Below are 19,361 nucleotides of genomic sequence, written 5' to 3'. Positions count from 1 at the left end.
GCTGGAGATGGGAAACAAGTCAGAATCATATCCAAACATAAACCCTCTCTCCAATATCAAGCTACCATCAGTCATGGGCTACAAGAGGGCCTACACCTATTAAACTCTCTCTATAAAAAAAAGTAAGGGTTATTTCATTTGTCCTGGAACTAACTTACTCTCCGCTGGAGAATCTGCTTCTCTTTTTCAGATAGATGCAGATCCTAAGGAGAGAGCCACCCCATCATACCTCAAAAGAGCCCCTGCTGAAACTAAGAAAAATTAGCGAAACAAGCAAAGGTGCTCTTTTCTTGATGAACCAGATACCAGCACAAGTGGGAAGGAGACCAACACAGAGAAAAATCAACTCCTACCAAATCAGAGAGCCAGAGCCTCAGAGACCCCCCAACACCTCATCAGTGAAGCAGGTCAAAAAAGAACCCATCATGGCTCAGGCATATTTTGCGGAAGAGGGGGTGGAAAGAATGTCAGAGCCACATGTTGGGTCAGGATATGCAGAGACATTTATCGTACCAATAACTGTGGGCTAACTCCACAATGCACGACCCATATACCTCAACAAGGAGGGACCAATGGGGAGGGGGTATGTCATGGATGAGCCTAATGATGGTAGCAAACTGCCTGTATTTGCTGAATAGAAAACTAACAAAAAAAAGTTTTAATTTTAAAAAAAGAAAAAAAAATTGAGCTGTTTGTTGAAAACAAAAATACTATAAAGAAAAAGTAATGTTATTGTTTGTAGATGCTGTAATTTCTTTCCAATGCAACTCCCAAGCAAACTATGAAAGCAATTGTTTATCATATACTGTTGACAAATTTTCAAATAAACTTTTTTAGCACAATAAACACAATCGTTTTTTTTTAAATGAACCTTGAAAATGTTTATTATGTCATCAGTTCACCCTTGATAACTTGCATTCTGTTCTAATTTTTATCATGATGTAATCTGTTGTAATTTAGGCAACAGATGTAGAGTAGATAAAATTAGTGTTCAATCTTAACTAGCAATTGATACCAGTTATTTCACTGTGAGGTAAGGAAATATGATGTCCTCTCCCTTACAATATTAACCTGTGTTTTCTGTGAAAGTAAGGGCTATGGAAAACGATATTTTAATATACTTTTAATAATAATAGTGACTATATGTTACTGATTTTAACAAAAGTGGTCATTTAATTATCAAGAATAAGTAAGAAACAATGAGATGTCAACTCCAGATCATTTATCAATGTGCCTAATGCAATAAATACATGAATTAGCACTTCACTTCAAGAATATATTCAATAGAGGCTATTAAATATCAAGAGGAAAGTCTGTTAAGGACATCTAAGTACTGAATTTTATTTTTCTACAATAAAGTACTTTTCAACTTCTATAGTAATATTTCTAAAGTTTTCTTAGTAGAGTGAATTGGGTTCAACATGAACTTAGTTTCAAGAACTGTCCATAGTCCAAAATAAAGTAGTAAAAGTCTCTCTAAACCAGCTTCTATGACTTGGAAACAAATATTTATTACTAGGGTTAAAATATCATGTCTTGTCATTTTCTCCTATCATATTTGAAATTATGGTAATGACTATCCTAACCTAAAAATAATTCTAAATTACTCCATGGCATAGACAATAATTTCACTATTTTGTTTATGTCAGAAAATTATAGGAATCCAGAAATAAGAAAGTGATCAAAATAAATGTGGATATTAATACCAACCTATATTACAGATCTGTATGCATAATTAATAAAAGGAACTAAGGAATTACACTTAAAAGTTCAAATATGCAAAAAATATTTATTTAGTGTCTACTTAGAAGTGCACATGTTAACTCTCCCAAAATATAAGCATGATCTGTAATAGCTTAGCAAGACTATGCCTCCATTTCACATCATGTGGTTTAAAGATGCATGAATTTTGGCTAGCCCAGGAGCACAAAGTGAACTCTACTATAATATTTTAAACAGTCATAATTGCATATCCCAGCTACTACAGAAATAATATTAATATTTAATTAGTATTTTGGTGGTACTCTGTGCATATTTTAAAAGTTATGTAAAAAGATAACTAGTAAGAAATAATATGTTAATAGGATGGAGAGATGGCTTAGCAGTTAAGGTGCATGCCTGCAAAACCAAAGTACCCAGGTTTGAATCCCCAGAACCCACATAAGCCAGGTGTACAAAGTGGCAGATGTATCTGGAGTTTGTATGCAGTGGCTAGAGGCCCTTGTGAACCCATTCTCTCTATATATACCTATCTGCCTCTTTCTCTCTATTCTTTTACAAATAAATAAATAAGAGTAATAATAAACAATGTTAATAGAATGAGTCAATAAAATATGCAATTATCAGAAACAAAAATACTAAAGATTTACAAAAAACTAGTGGTATAAACAACAAAAGATATCAAAGATTCAAAATACTGAATATATACAAGCAAAATACATCCATACTGTATGATTATAGTTATATTTTCCCCAAACCTGGTAAAACTGCATATAAGGCTGCATGTCAGACAGACATGGGAGAGTCATCTGGGTACTAGGAAATTTGATGCTCTGATATTGAGATGGTTACATGTATATGTACACTTGATGATTAATATATACACATATATACCTTTAACCTGGCCATATTCTTGAGTACCATGCATGGTAAAAAATTACCTTTTTTTTTTCAATTTAATTTAAAAAAATCTCAAGGACCATCTTAAAGATTTCAGAAAATATCTTAAATGGATATTTCAAAAAAATTCATTAAAGGATCAGAATGTTCTAGGATGAATAAATCAAGAGTGAAATTACAAACAAGAAACTTTTTGAAGTGCAACTTTATAGAAACCACAACATTTGTACAACTTTGTAATATGTTAAGTATTTTGTTGCTCTTTCCTGAGTGTGCCATACATGAAGAAGCCCCTTCACCAATGTTTATATACTACTAAACTTAAGTAAAAATAGAATATTTTCTAGTACTGTGTGAATCATATTGGAAGTGATGTAGAAGGTAGAATATAAAAGTGGAAGGAAGTGCTATGGGCAAGCCACTTATGCAAGTCCTGTTGGTGGTCTCATTTTCCCAAGAACAGAAAGGCCCCCTTTCCCCTGTGAGTCACTATATTCACTTCTAAGATAAGGGAGTTAGATAAATAATAATTCCGTGATTAATTTGTCAACTATATGAGTTCTAAAAGAGTCATTTGGGACCTGGAGAAATATCTTTGTGATTACGGCATTTGCTTTGAAGCCTAAAGAAGCATATTTGATTTCCCAGTACCTGTATAAGACAGATGTACAAGGTGGCTCATGCGTTTGGAGTTTATTTTCAATTTGCAGTGGCTAAACACGCTGGAATGCCTCTCTCCCTCTCCTGCCCCCACCCTCTCTCAAATAAATAAAAATAAATAAAAATTTAAAATAAAAATAATGATTTTGACCAAGCAGGTTAACATTCAGCAAACTTTTGACTCATGATAACATATAATAAGCAATAAAAATACAATAAGTAATTTTATGAGATGTGTTTTATGCCCACATCGTACTTTATATTTTAACTTAGTCATATCAACATATTATATATCTAGGTTGTGAAACAACTGCCAACTATTCTGTAAGAGTGTTGACATTTAATTTTCTACAAGCATGTGATATGGACAAGTTTGAAAGTGGGAACACCTGTTTCAGAGCAGGTAAGGGTTTCCAGCTGCATTTGCTTCTGTGATGCTTTATAAAAGTGCACCACTTGGCATAGGCGGCCACAGTGACAACACTGCATTTTTCCATATATTATAACTTCTCAGTTATAATAATGTATATGTTGACAAAACATGTAAGTGCAGTTTTCTGAGAGATTCTCCCTGTTATGCTATTTTACACCTCTAATTATTTTGAACCACCAATGTGCAAAGAAATCTCACATTAGAAATGCAGCCTATGTACATAGATATTATCACAGTTTTCTTTTTTCCAGAGATAAAAACCTGTGACCAAAATTATCTATTGTTCAGTGCCTATTGATTAACTAAGAACACTAAAAGCTGAACTCCAGACCTACTCTCCCAGAGAACTCTATCTCTCCCTATTCTCCATCTGTGATTGATTGATTTTGATATTTTATAACTCTCTTTAATTTTTGGAGAGAGAAGAAGAAAACACTACATGAAAGAGTTATAGTGCATTTTCCTTCATAGTCTCAAAGATCATGATCAGTTCATAAGCAATACAAAAGATAAGCACTAGTTAAATTAATTTACATCTAAACAACATTAACTAGCACCAGGACTCAAGCAAAATTGATTTAGTACTTTGAGCTTTCTCTCTGTACAGACACCACAGTCATCCTCAAATTCCTTGGTTATTTGCAGGGTGGAGGTGAGACAGGACACACTGCAGAGAATCTGACCCAGTGCTTTCATGACTGCCATAATACTTTCAAGGCCAGAGTCAATCATCTGAAAGAATGCTGTACACAGGATAGATAAAGGATTCCATTCCCATCCTCATACCAGTGAGTCCAGTAATATTATTAGGAGAGCATATAAGTTTTGAAATAGTAATGGGCTGATTATGAGGAATCTCTAGATCTAAATAGGGTAAAGACTTTTCAGTTCTCTGGTCTTTTCTTCATTTAGCCATCAACATGCCTTACCCAAAACCTGACTATTTTTGTTGAAAAGGAATGTCAATTTAAAGGCCTATGGAACTTGATCAAGAACATGGCTTCATCTAATACAATATCAATGATAGTAGCCTATTCTTAGATATATTAGTAGCTCACAGTAAAACTTGTAGACTAAGAACAATGTTGATTTTCTGGAAATAATAGTTTCATGACTGCTAGGAGTTATACAAGTCCCCTCACCTACCTCTACCTCCCCCCCCCCCACACACACACACCAACAGATCATTGTGCTGACGTTTGATTGGGGAACCTTAAGCAGGCATACCCTAGTGGGAAGTGATAAAGTCATAAGAGACATGAATGTCAAAGACTTGTAAGATTGCAGGTCCTTTTATTTTCTTCCTTCCTTCCTTCCTTCCTTCCTTCCTTCCTTCCTTCCTTCCTTCCTTCCTTCCTTCCTTTCCCTCCCTCCCTCCCTCCCTCCCTCCCTCCCTCCCTTCTTCCTTCCTTCCTTCCTTCCTTTCTTTCTTTCTTTCTTTCTTTCTTTCTTTCTTTCTTTCTTTCTTTCTTTCTTTCTTTCTTTCTTTCTTTCCTTCTTTCTTTCCTTATTGTTTATTTACAAGGGTACAGAAGGTAAAAAAGAGGGAGAGGGAGAGGAAGAGAGAGAGAGAGAGAGAGAGAGAAATGGGTATGCCAGAGCCTCCAGTAACTGCAAACGAACCTCAAATGCATGAACCTCCATTTGTACATATGGCTTTACATGAGTATGGGGACTCGAACTCTTATCATTAGACTTTGCAGGCAAGTGCCTTAACCACTGAGTCATGAAATTAGCAAGATTCCTCTACCCACTCTCTTATTGATACACTGCCTCATCTTAGTTCCCAAACTAAGTGATAAATCTATCACGGACTGAAACCTACAAAACTATAAACCAAAGTTAATCTTTTCTTCTTTTAATTTAATTACCTCAGGTATTTTGTCATGGGGTAACAAACTGATGGACACAATGGTCATTGCTTATAATCTTATCCATACAGTTTGCCAGTCTTCCATATGGTTAATTATTTATTTCCATCTCACTCAATATTTTTATTAACACTGGACAAAGAAAATATAGATATCTCACTTTTACTTGCACATCTATACAAACAAAAATCACCACATAAACGTGCATGCCCACAATCTTTCCAGCTATATCTAGGTAATTTTGCCTGCTATCATGGAATATAAAATATCAGTGGCACAAAGGCAGCTATGCAAGAAAGAATCAATTATTATAAGCTTGCTGTGAATTTATTTAGTTTAATCGTGAATACTGGAGGTACTCCACTGCCACCTGAAATAAAATGGCTCAGCATTAGTTGCCTTCATCTACTACTGCCCACTGAACCTAGGAATGCTATGTTTCCAAATCAATTTCAAGTAGCATTGAATGCAGTGACATGTAATTCTATTATGATTTATCTCATATGTGCAAAATTTAGTTTAGACTGAGTTCAATTCCACAATACCCACATAAGTCAGATGCACAGAGTAGCACATATGTCTGGAGTTCATTTATTGTGACTAGAGGCCCTGGGATGCCCATTTTCTCTCCCGCTCTCTCTCCAAATAAATATATACACATATATATATATATATATATATATATATATATATATATGTATATATAGTATATAGTATATATAATATATATATATATATATATATATATATACTAAAAAAGAGTATAGAACAAATTTCACAGAAGTTGAAATACATGAATACAATTGCACACACACTTAATGATTTAGTTGTAGAAAATTAAGACATTCTAGACATGAGGTGGTCCTATAGACCTTTTCTAAAATATATTGATTCAAAACTAAACCTTGTATCTTAAATCAGGCATTTGGAACTACTCATTATTAAAAATCATGACTGCCTTCTAGTAACAAATTAGGTCTCTAAATAACTTGTTGGCATACAAATATGTCAATAGAAAAATGTTATCATTCCACAAATATTACAAATGTATTATAACTGTTTTTATCCACCAAATTACAAATTATTATTTATTTCTATTTCATCAGTGATTCATTTCCTGGAAAATGTAAAGGTTTCAGAAATAGAAAAATCATATATCAATAAGAATTTCTATACATCAACCTTTTTGACTGTCAAATAACCTAAATATAACTAACATTGTCTATTGATTAAAAATAACACTTATGGGAATATATGTGAATAACTCAAGGAATATAAAGAATATGTGATCAGCTTAGCATTCCATAGAACATGCAATGTGCAACACAAATAGTTTTTAAACATTGTTACACTAACAAAATTAACACAACACATAGATCAATATATATCATATGGAATGTAACTATAAAATTTTAAATGAATGCTTTTAGGTTTGGGGATTAAGTCAGTTGTAGAACATTTGTCAAGTATTCATTAAGTCTTAAATTCAATATCAATTATAACAACAGTACTTTGTAAAAAAAAAAACTGATAGGTGGTTTGTCATATAGATTAGAATGCAGTCAATCCTACAAGTCAAAGTTTACAGTAATTGTTTTATCACTGTTTAAATATTTTTGATACACAGTCTATATTGACATGCAGTATGAGAGACAAAGCACAAGTTTTAAATCCCAAGTATAACAGGCATGTTCTACTTTTTTCAATACTGTGACCTTTTGTACAAAGTGTCCAATCATTAGGAAAGTTCCCAGTTCAGTGCAAATAGAAAAGCTAATTATTTTTGCTAAAGCTGATTGTGCTCGGTGATTATGATGATCTGTTCAACTGAATGTGCTGACCTATACAAACTATGATTAAAAAAAAAAATCACTTGTCATCAGGGAAATGCAGATTAAAACTACATTGAGATTCCATCTCACTCCTGTCAGATTGGCCACCATCATGAAAACAAATGATCATAAATGTTGGCGGGGATGTGGAAAAAAAGGAACCCTTCTGCACTGCTGGTGGGAATGCAATCTGGTCCAGCCATTGTGGAAAACAGTGTGGAGGTTCCTAAAGCAGCTAGAGATTGATCTACCATATGACCCAGCTATAGCACTCCTAGGCATATATCCAAAGGATTCATCTCATTTCCTTAGAAGTACATGCTCAACCATGTTTATTGCTGCTCAATTTATAATAGCTGGGAAATGGAACCAGCCTAGATGTCCCTCAACAGATGAGTGGATAATGAAGATGTGGTACATTTATACAATGGAGTTCTACTCAGCGGTAAAGAAAAATGAAGTTATGAAATTTGCAGAAAAATGGATGGACCTGGAAAGTATTATACTAAGTCAGGTAACCCAGGCCCAGAAAGCCAAGCGCCACATGTTCTCCCTCATATGGGGATCCTAGCTACAGATGACTGGGCTTCTGTGTGAGAATGAAAATACTTAGTAGCAGAGGCCAGTAAGTTGAAAAGGAGACATAAAGGGTGGAGAAAGGAAGGGAGGAGGATACTTAATAGGTTGATATTGTATATATGTAATTACAATGATTGTAATGGGGAGGTAATATGATTGAGAATGGAATTTCAAACGGAAAAGTGTGGGGGTGGGGAGGGAGGGAATTACCATGGGATATATTTTATAATCATGGAAAATGTTAATAAAAATTAAAAAAAAAAAAAAAAAAAAAATCACTACACATAAAAAAAATGTATCTGCCATGGAAATCCCAATGACATACCCACTGGAAAAAAGGACTGTGTGGTGCAGTAAGGTATCTTTCTCTGCAACAATATCTAAGACTTGTGATGTGGAGCTCTGAAGGAAAACTCCAAGATTTAAATAGGGACATTACTGAGTGTGGGGGTTAAGGCACCTTAGATCCCACAGACTGGGCCAGCATCACCCTCTGAGACCACTGTCTTAGCAGTTCTTCAGCAAAAGGCAGTGAGGATCTATCTCAACCTCACTGTATAGCTTTTCATTTTGGTGTTAATACATTAAATGTTAATACATTGTAATTAGTTGCTATGAAATATGCCATGACATTAATTTCAATATCATTTTCTATTTTAATTATAAACCCAAGTCTACAGCAAATCCACATATTCCTCACATTGATATAGCCATTCAAATAAGTAAATTATTCCTTTCAAAATATCTATAAATAGAAAAATCACTGATAGTCCCAGAAAAAAATTATTGGAAATATTTTCAAGCATCTGTGCTCCCCATTAACATATACTAACTTCTTTGTCAATGAAATGGTAATTGTAACATCAGCTTTGTCTCAAGGCATTTTGAAAGTGATATTATATAATATTTCAATAAAAGCAAAGTAGAAATGTAAAAGTTAGCAAATGGTTCCTCTTGACAGAATGATGGCATTTTGGAGTTTTGATAAAATTAGTTAAGTCTTGCCAGTCGTGGTGGCGCACGCCTTTAATCCCAGCACTTGGGAGGCAGGGGTAGGAGGATCGCTGTGAGTTCAAGGCCACCCTGAGATTCATAATGAATGCCATGTCAGTCTGAGGTAGAGTGAGGCCCTACCTCAACAAAACAAAACAAACAAAAAATTTGGTAACCCTTCACAATCCAATTTTAATCATGTACTGAGCATCACCCTCACAAACATGTCAATGATCACTAATTTATGCTGAATAGTTCAGTGTTTTAAATTATCCAAATCATCTGATTTCATGTGATCTTTGACACTGATTCATGTATTGGCTAAATCCCAATAAGAAACTTGACTTTTTAAAATATGAATTACTACAGAATAAGAATAAACAAAGCAAAACCCCAGAGTCCTAGGTGGTGCTCAAAAGAGAGATGTCTCGAGCATGAACAAAATTGAAGGGTGACAGGCAGACATTCACCCTTAAGCAAGAAAAACTTTGAAAAGTTCTTGCAACCATTTATAAGAAAAAAAATCAGCATAAAATAATCTTCAGCTGATACGTCCATCTTGATTTTGAGAGAATATAAAGTACAACATAATTCATCATTGTTTAATGATGCAATAGATCAGGTTACTTGTAAAAGGATCCAAGCACCATGTTTTAAAAAGATATCAAATATAAATAATTATGTTGTGATGATAATTAAAAGTAAAAGTGTAAACCAGTTCAAATTAACCCTTCTTTTATTTTAAAGAGTCAAAGGTGAAGAAAATGATATTTTATTCAATTTTAGCTACATTTACCTAAAGCTAAAAAAAAATTGAAAAAAGTTTGGCTATCAATCTATATGCCTGCTCAGAAGTAGAGCAGTTTTTCATGAAATAAAAACAAAAATGCTTCAGTTAATTCAATCAGAAAAAAAAAGAAACGTAAAAACACAGGAAAATCTAATAGAAGATACAACCAATTTTTAAAGTTTTAAGATTTTATTAATAAACTGACAAAATATCACTACTAATAGTTTGTATAGAACATGTCACTTTTTAATTCAGCATATTTTCTTCCACATAGCACAGGTTTATGTCTTCAGATGATTTACTTATCTCCTTCTGTTACTCCAAATCCCAAATCATCCAGCCAATAGCTAATCTTTTACGACCAAGGTCACTGAAGTTGTGCCAAAATTCAATAATGATGTTCTAGCTAATGTAGCAGTGTGCTTATCTCATTGCTGGAATGTGGACTATTGAGACCAAAGCACTTCATTGCAATGATGGAATGTTCACCTAAAATGCCCTACTGTAAACATTTCACACACACTGAGACCTGGCGATTAAAAAAGTGTTCAAGTTTGCTTTGCAATATGATGTTTTTTATGTGCCTGTTGCATAATTGAACAACATAAAACAATCCTTCACACTTAAAACTGTAAATGAATATAATATGATTTTGATGATTAAAAAAGAACTTTGCATTTTTGGAAGTTTCCATATTACAAAATAGAATTTGTTTTCTCATTCCCAAAATGAATGAGAAAAGTAATGAATGCTTCAAAAACAGAATGAATGTAACACAAAAATTGAATATTTTTTTTTCTTTTTAAAGTAATTTATTCCATTTCTGAGTACTGTTTATAAAATGTTAACTCAAAAAAATGTAATTTGTTTGGATAGAAGTTAGGAAAGAATTTTGTCAAAATGCATACACTATGAAAATACACAGTTATAACTCATTAGTAACAGCAAATGAAAATAGAATTTTTAACTACTTCAATAAATTATGTAATTCAAATTGTTCTCAATTCTTACTTATTTTTACCAAAACCCAAATGTTTTTAATAATCACAGATAGTATTGTGACCTGATGTCAGAAACTAATATGTCTACGTTCTCGAAGAGTTCTATATTTGATGGTATTTATGTTTCTATGGTCTCTAACACCACCAAATTAAAAAAAGAAAGAAAAAGAAATCTCCACAAGCTCCACAATTTTCAGAAATAAAAACATTTCTTGGCAAATTTTATGAAAATGTTTTAACAAGTTAAGATGTTAAGTAAAATAATTGACTTAAAATAATTTTAAAAATGAGATGCAAAATTAAAAACAAAACAGAACTTAAAAATAAAAGAATTTTTGGTGAGAATATGCTAAAAAATGCAATACTACTTTTCTTATACCTGATTAACGACAATAAAGATAAGATGATCGTTTTTAAATACAAATTTAGAAATATTTACCTATATGTTTTCTTTTCTTTCTTTTTCAAATAACAAAGTTACACAAATGGTAATTCAACTCCAAACTCATACAAAGAAAACTTTTCCAGGTAATTTCTATAAATACCCATTTACAACTTCCACATTTTTAATGTTAATTGACATGATAATTTCAAGCACTCCTTGCCTCAATTTAACTAAGAGCAAGGTGTGTACAATGTCATAACTCAGTCAATCGCAATACCAAAAAAAAAAAAAATACGTACAAAAATTCACCCACATGCAAACAAACTGACCTGAAGAAAATCACAGTATACTTTTTAATCCTTAAGTTTAGTTTTCATTTTTATCTATGACCTAAATTAGCAAGCTTCTATATTGTGCAATGGAAGGCTAGCATAACTTTAAGTATGTAATATACTTACCTATTTAAAAAGTGCTAACTCATGTCTCTACTTAAATGATTTGATTCCCATTAATATTTTAAACAAAGAAATATGACTATTAGCTAAGATAAAAGTTGCACTCCAGATTATAACTTAGCACCCAGCACAAAACAATCATGTTTATAATAGTTATAAAAAGAGCAGAGCAACAGACATTCAACTTTACATGTTCCTCATTTTATCCATTGCTAATACATAAAAACACTGTTGAAAATAGTTACATAAAATTTAAAATAGTTACTGATCACTAGAATATTTCATTATAACTTGTGAATTTAACTCTTAAAACATTAATGCATAAAATATTGATGTATAAAGCTATGTATTAGCTAATATAGCAAAATTCAGTTACAGAAATGTCAAAATTAATAACTTTCCCTTGTGCCTTTGAGTTCAGAATTTTTTCATGAAAAATCATTGATTACAAGACAGCAATATTCAATGGTTTAGTTATCTAGCCATGTTTACATAGCAAACATTTCTATTAAAAGACTTGCTAAAAATAATATCAAGGTGTTGCATAGTTTTACAGTTATATAATCATGTTATTTCTTTTAAAAAATCCCCCAAACCATGGAATTTTCACAAACATACAAATTCAATTTAAGAGAACGTTAACTATCATTGTGCTCACGAAACTTCTAGAACACTTCATTACTTACTGTTAACTGTTACTTCCAGAGAATAACACTTTTAAGAATTCATCTGTCATTTATCCCGAACTGTTTAGAAAAACCTTTTCACACGGTGTATTTTCAATGAGATGAGCACCCCTATTCTGTTCTGCTGAGAAAAAAAAAAAAATCAGTAAGTCTTCTTTAAGTCTGCTCTTGTTCTATAGTAGTTTAGGTGACAAGAAGCAAGGAATCCGTAATGACAAAAGCATCAACGTGAGTAAACAAAAAAGGATGCTTATTTCACATTTACTGTAAAAAGTCATTTTTGACATGCCTACACAACTGGTGGAGGCAGCTTTTAGACATGATTTCTAATAAAAAAAAAAAAAAAAATGCTCCAGGTTCTTTAGAGAAAGCTTGCCGCTGGGAAGTTGATTTTGGCCAAGTGCCAAAATCATGTGCAAAGGGGCCTCATTACGAATTCATGGCAGCCTTCAGCACTAACAAAAAATGTGACCCAACAGGCTAAACCAGCGACTAAAATTAAAAACTAAGAGACAAAGACAACTTACTTAATATTCCTTCCAAAGCAACATTAAACTTTTTTTCTTTTTTTTTTTTTTTTTTGGTAATTAAACCCTTGTTAGTCTAATACAGTGTTCCCCTGTCTTCAAATGGTTGTACAACGACTCTTTAAAACTTGTCAATTTCCCTTCTAAATAACACTTTCTTTTTGTGTCAGTTTACAAGGATTTTACTATTATAAAACTATGTCCGCTGTGATCTGCTCAGCAGCAGCAAACAGAATGATAAAAATGCAGAATGCAATATTAAAGTTTTAAACAAACACACGCCCCCCCGCCACTAGAACAGGAAATAATAATCAGTACGTTTTCAACTTCTCCAGAAGTAAGGACGCACCCTTTAAGCGCACAACAGTTGTCTTAGCCAATTTTAACTGTCCAACTTTGCCCCCCAAAGTAGATCTGATGCATAGCCTTACCTAGATGTCTTCTGGCTTTTCTGCAGATCAAAAAGTTTCCTGCCTAAGCGCACAGATATTCTTTCACGAGCCATAAAGGCCCTTTTATGATCCATGCTGTAACAGGCTGCTTTCCACACCAGTTGAGAGCCCAGTGCGTCAGCTCTCCAGATAAAATGCATTGCTAACACACAATTAATGGGAGAGGTTGTCTCCTGGAGAATTTATCTTACAACGAAAGAAGTGAAAATGCGCCCTTATTATTACTATTTTTTTTTTTTTTTTTTCGGAAATAGCAAAGAGGGTGCGGTCAGATGTTAGGATTTTGCCTGAGAAAAGGGTCCTCCACAGAACCTAGTACCTACTAAATACTAGCAAAGCAGCCTGGGAAGGGAGCCAATGGAAGGACTTTGTTTGACCCAGCTGCCAATCTCCCCTGAAGCCCTGCGCCAGACTAAACACTCACACGATTTTAACTCAAATCAGGCTACAGCGGCTGTTTGTTTTCCGGGCTCTGAGCTCGGCACCCACATGGCCTGAGCAGTTCACTCGCGAGCTCTGCTAGCTGCGTGGCTGAAATCTGTTCCGGGGTGGGATTCTTTTGGAGAGAAAATTTTAACCCTATTCCTCTTGGCACAGAGGGACTGATGCTTAGCTTGTAGATTGGGACAATAAAGATTAATTTTATAATCTTTTAAATAACTGTGATTTTTTTTTTTTTGCAGAGATTTAAATTGTAAAGGTAAGAATTCTTACATTTCTTTGAAATTCTTCTGATGTATTAAAATAACACTAGGATGGCTACACTGAACTACATATGGAAGAACAAAGATGGCACCCATTGTGACCAACCAAGCAGCCTCCACCGCAGTAAGACCGGGACGTGGCATCTTAAAACCCAAGGCACCACCTTCCTGGGGTAGTAAGGTTCTCTGCTCTGAAAAGTTGCATCAAAAGCATCCATGAAACACACCAGAGGTTTGTGTCCCTTCTATGAAAAGGTACCAGTTGACTCACTTTACTTTTCCTGAAATTTTCCAATCTAATTTAGTTATTAACCCATGTGTAGTAGTCATGTTATTAACTGTAGAACATTAAAATGTGTCCATTGGTTAGTAAATTGAAAAAAGAAATTGGGTAGGTGTTAAAGAAATCCAATTTTGCCAATAATCTAAGTCATTATTGTAATAAGGAAATGACATCTGGTAATTAAGATCTTACTACAGAACCGATAGGAGTCAAATACTGTGTGTGCAGAGGAAATTAATCAGTAAGTCATTCCTCATGTGGAAGAGTGAAAGAAGGCCTGTGGAGTGTACTGACATGGACCACAACCAAATCTTTCACTACCCAGCACACACCTACTTACAGGAAAACCATGGTGAAGAAAGCCAGAGAGTTTTTTTTTTTTTATTTGAGGATTTTAGTTTCTGTTGTAGCAGCGGGGAGATTTTTTTTTTTTAATTAATCAGCTTTAATCTAGCTGTGATGACCAAAATTGAAATGCTTCTGAAACAAGCTAAAGCTGTGCCCATGAATTTTATTTTTACAAAGTTCTTTCGGCAGCTTTAAACACTTTATTTTGTATCTATTCTTATCCAAGTGAGGTAACCCAGGCCCAGAAAGACATGCTCTCTCTCATATGCAGATTCTCCCTTCAAAATTTTAGGTTTGTTTCTTTAAGTCAGTTTAAGAGTTTTTAGAGGTCAGTCTGCTAAAAGAAGACCATGGAGGGGAGAGGTTTGGGGCCGTAGAGAGTAGAGCACATGAAATATGAAAGTAGAGAACGAGGACTGGGGGATGGTTGAGAGGAGATGGAGAAAGTAGGGTTAAGCAAACCTAAGGACCTAAGAAAACTCCTTATGGAAACCTACTATTTTGTAAGCTAATTAAAATGTAATATAGGAAATAAAAAAATTTGAACAAACATCATATATGAGTGGATAAAGATGTTCCCAGAAACCATAGGTAATAAACCAAAACTGCTAGTGTCAGTCAAGAGATACTATACCATTGAGTTGATCAGGAGGCTATAGAAACCCCTAAAACAATACAAGAGATTGCCATTGCTCTTGAATGCTCACCAGGTGTAGGATATAGAAAAGTAAAATTAGAAATGACGTGGGAGCTTCTTCTCTGGCTGGCTAGCTTTGATGACACAAGGAGGTGCTCTGTAGGCTGATGAGGGAGAAAAGTCACAAGCAGTTTTTCCCAGGTGTGGATCCTGTGTGTGCTCCAGAATGGACCTCCCAAGTAAGGTGTGCCCACTGTGCAATAGTGGCATGACTGCTATGGCATAACCAACTTCCCAGGGCTATGGAGGTCACAGGCACCAAATCTACTACTGCTGTTCTGCTAAAAGAGGCAGGTTGTCAAACTGCTTTCTGCTTATCTTTACACCCATAAATTAGCACAGCTGTCAGTCTCATTTCCAGAAGTTTCATTCTGCAATAGGCATAGATTAAGGCAGAAGCACATGACTGGTGAAATAATGCTGAGAATAAATGACTATTAGGTGCTCAGACCTAATGGGACATTGAAACCACTCCCTTCCAAGGCATAGGAAATGTTGTGGAAGAGGAGATGGGAAGAATCTCAAAACCAGATGATGGAGAGGAGTATTATGTCACCTTCTAGATACAATATGGCTATTAAACCCATAATCTCTCAGCAACTATGTTTTTATGCACAAAATTGAAATTGCTGACATTCCATCTTGGATAGGAGAAGGACTCACAAGACTCTCTTCTCCCAGAGTAGCTGCTGGGAAAGAATGGTTACTGGGGCAAAGGAAGTCATCAATGGTAGGCCACTGGTAAATTGTCCATACTCCAGTAATTAATCCCCCCATCCACCCTCATGTAAGCAACCACAATTTACCTCACTAGATCACAAATATTACAAAGACAACAAAGGGGCTGAAGAGATGGCTTAGCAGTTAAGGCACTTGCCTAAGAAGCCTAAGGACCCAGGTTCAATTCCCCAGTACCCATATAAGCCAGATGCACATGGTGGCACATGTCTGGAGTTTGTTTGCAGTCTCTAGAGGCCCTGGCATGCCCATTCTCAGTCTCTCTTTCTTTCATAAATACACAAATAAAAATAAAATAGCTAAAAATAGACATTAAAGTAGGAAGGGGATTAATTAAAAGTAGTAATTAATTAATTGGAAGTGGTAAGGGGATAAGAGAAAAATTAGAATGAATATCATCAAATATATTACATACATGTATGAAATGGTCAAAACTAAAATTAAGATATAAAGAGTCATCTTTATGCCAGAATATAAAGATCAAAATTATATTAATTTTAATTAATTTGTAATAATATTAATAATAATATTACAATAATACTACAAAAATGATATTTCTTCATATAAGAGGTGGCAAAAATGCTGATAGTTTATTAACTGGTAGGTTTTTGTGGATGCACTTAAACAGAATTGTCATATTCATTAAAAATGCATGTCATGGGGTTGGGGAGATGGCTCAGTAGGTAGAACAATTTTTATACAACTAGGAGGACCTGATCTCAGATTTCCAGCAGCCATGTAAGAAAAACCAGGTGAAGCTGTACATGCCTATATGCCCAGCACTGTGCATGTAGAGGCAGAAGTGATCTCTCAGGCTTGTTGTCCAATTGAAATGGTGAATTCCAAGCTAGTCTGAATATGTATGGGAACCTTCATTCACTTGCCCCTAGAGTCACCTAGCTTCTCAAAAATTCTATTTAATGCTGACCTTGGGTGGGGCACTGGATTAAATATTATGTGGCAGAAAAATTTCAGCAGTATTCTCATGATGTTGATAATGTAAGAAACAGCTAGAAAACAAAAGGACTAGTTCTCAAGAGAACAGTATTGTGATTGTTTAGAGTTTTAGCATGCCAACGCAATTAGGGTTAGTGGTTTTGTAACTGTGACTGAATATTAATACAATATGGATAATTGTTGCTTAATTACAATGCTTATAATAAACAAATTATTTTTAAAACATAATGCTTTTGTCATTTTACAGATGAATGTTGCTGTCTTAGTATATCTAAATCTGTTCTTATTTATGTGGACTTAAGGCTATTAGCTTGTTCTGTCATTCTTTGTAAATGTATTCTTTATTAATTCCCATGCATGCTAATACTGAAGCTGTCAATAATTCTCAAAATAAAATCCAAGAAAAAATCACTGTGCATAAATACCCATTTCTGCATGAATATTGTAAAGTATCCCAGAGTGGCTTTCATTCTAAGGAAGGTGTATTGATAATAACATAGTACTTTGAACACCTGTTGCTGAGTGAGCAACTTTGAATATCTGTTCCTTAGTGAAAAAAATAAACACCTCAAGATTATTGAAATGATGTGACTGTCAAATGTATGCAAACATGATGCAGCTCAAATTATTGGAAGGAAATTAATACTGGATGATGAACTAAATATTTTCCACAAAAATCATAAAGCAAAATTAAATTGAATAGAATTAAATTCTGAAGAAAATTTGTAACTCACCCATTGACATCAGAGCCACATTAGTGACATTAAAGATGTTAGAAAGAAAGCAAAGTATAAACCAGTACTTTTTAGGAACATAGAAAAATGTTTAATTAAACATTTGCAAGTCAAATTAATCCATTTATTAGTAGGTAGAAAGACCACCGTGCATAGAAAATTACTCAACATTTGAAAATCAATCATTGCAACTCCACCATATACTGACTAAAGAAGGAAAGTCATGACAACATGGACAGATCCGGTAGACAAAGCACGTGACAAAAATCTAGCACTCAATCATGACAAAAACTCTAATCAAACTAGGTGAGCAGAGGGACTTTCTTCAAATCAATGAAGAGTATCTACAAAACAGAGCTAAGATCATACTCAACGGTAAAAATGCAGATACTTTACATACATGACCAATAACAAGGCAAGGATGTTCCTTTTGTTCCCTTTCTTGACTACTCAATACTATGAGATACCTAGAACAATATGACAAGAAAAATCACTAAAACATATACTATAAGGGATCTTGGCAGGAATCTGTAAGATAGCACTGTAGCATCTCATGGTACCTTAAAACAAATACTGAGTATGTACCAAAAAGATGTAGATGACATTTAAACAAGGTCTTCTAACAGTTACCATTGGACAATTTGAATGCCATAAATGAAATAGTACAGAGTTTTAATAAAATGAATGTTCACTTGTCTGTTCTGATAAGAGTAAATAGATAAATAATATGCATAGCCTAGACAAAGATCTCATACAGAAGTTATAAATCCTTCATGAACATAATCCATCTTGAGGATATAAAATATATAATATATATATATAATATAAATATAATATAAAATATATAAAGTCTGCCCTGGAGATAAGTGGGAACAAGATTAAAGTCTTAGATAAGGCAACTTATTTGGCTGCAATGTGCACCACCAAAGATCAACCTACTGCTCTGCAGCAGGAGCACAGGAAGGAGACACTGAGGCACGACCTGTTCCACGAAAGGCTTTAGTTGATAAGAGGGTGAATTCTTCTGCAAAGGAATTCCTTTTTCCTCTCCCCCAAGGTTAACATACAGGTGTGGCTACAACTGTGGCCCAAGATTCATCCCAATCTGGCATGAGAATTTGGAAGCATGACCCAAGTGGTACTTGTTCTAGAGGTATGAAGAATGCTATTTGGGGGTAATGGAGTATTCCTTCAGAGCTCCAGAGAGTTTCTGAAGCTCAGTGATGGGAGGCATGGCCAGAGGTCCTGCAGTGAGGCTTTGAGGGGTATAAAGCTATGAAGGAGAACCCTAAATTGCAATGGAGACCCCAGGATGTTGGAGATGCCAGAATCTTGAGAATTCTTCAAAGGAAAACAACTGGCTTGGAGTTGATCTGGCCCAGGAGAGAGGTCACAGGCAGCCAAGCTGGTGGAACAAATCTACCCAAACCATTTTGGAACTTAGCTGTTTCATCAGGAGTCAAACATATGATGTGGAGCTGTGGAATTTGGCATTTGCCCTTTTGAATTACAGTCCTGTTCTAATCTTTACTTTCCATGTCATCATTCCTTCATTTTGCAATGGGAGTTTATTATATACCATTATATGTGGGAAGTATGTAACCTTTTTTAAAATTT

General features: G+C 34.4%; 1 long non-coding RNA gene across 1 annotated transcript in view; it reads right to left on the bottom strand.

Moving 5' to 3' along the window:
* The window catches only part of LOC123460855, a 514,919-nt gene that overhangs the window by 188,051 nt on the left and 307,507 nt on the right, over positions 1–19,361 (bottom strand). The window contains exon 5 of the long non-coding RNA XR_006637250.1: positions 12,305–12,425. This is a non-coding gene — a long non-coding RNA (uncharacterized LOC123460855). The remainder of the gene's footprint in view (positions 1–12,304; positions 12,426–19,361) is intronic.

This window comes from Jaculus jaculus, chromosome 5, assembly GCF_020740685.1.
Source record: "Jaculus jaculus isolate mJacJac1 chromosome 5, mJacJac1.mat.Y.cur, whole genome shotgun sequence".
NCBI classification, from domain to species: domain Eukaryota; kingdom Metazoa; phylum Chordata; class Mammalia; order Rodentia; family Dipodidae; genus Jaculus; species Jaculus jaculus.
Note: the sequence above shows the minus strand (reverse complement) of the source record. Positions and strands in the feature narration are given on the sequence as shown.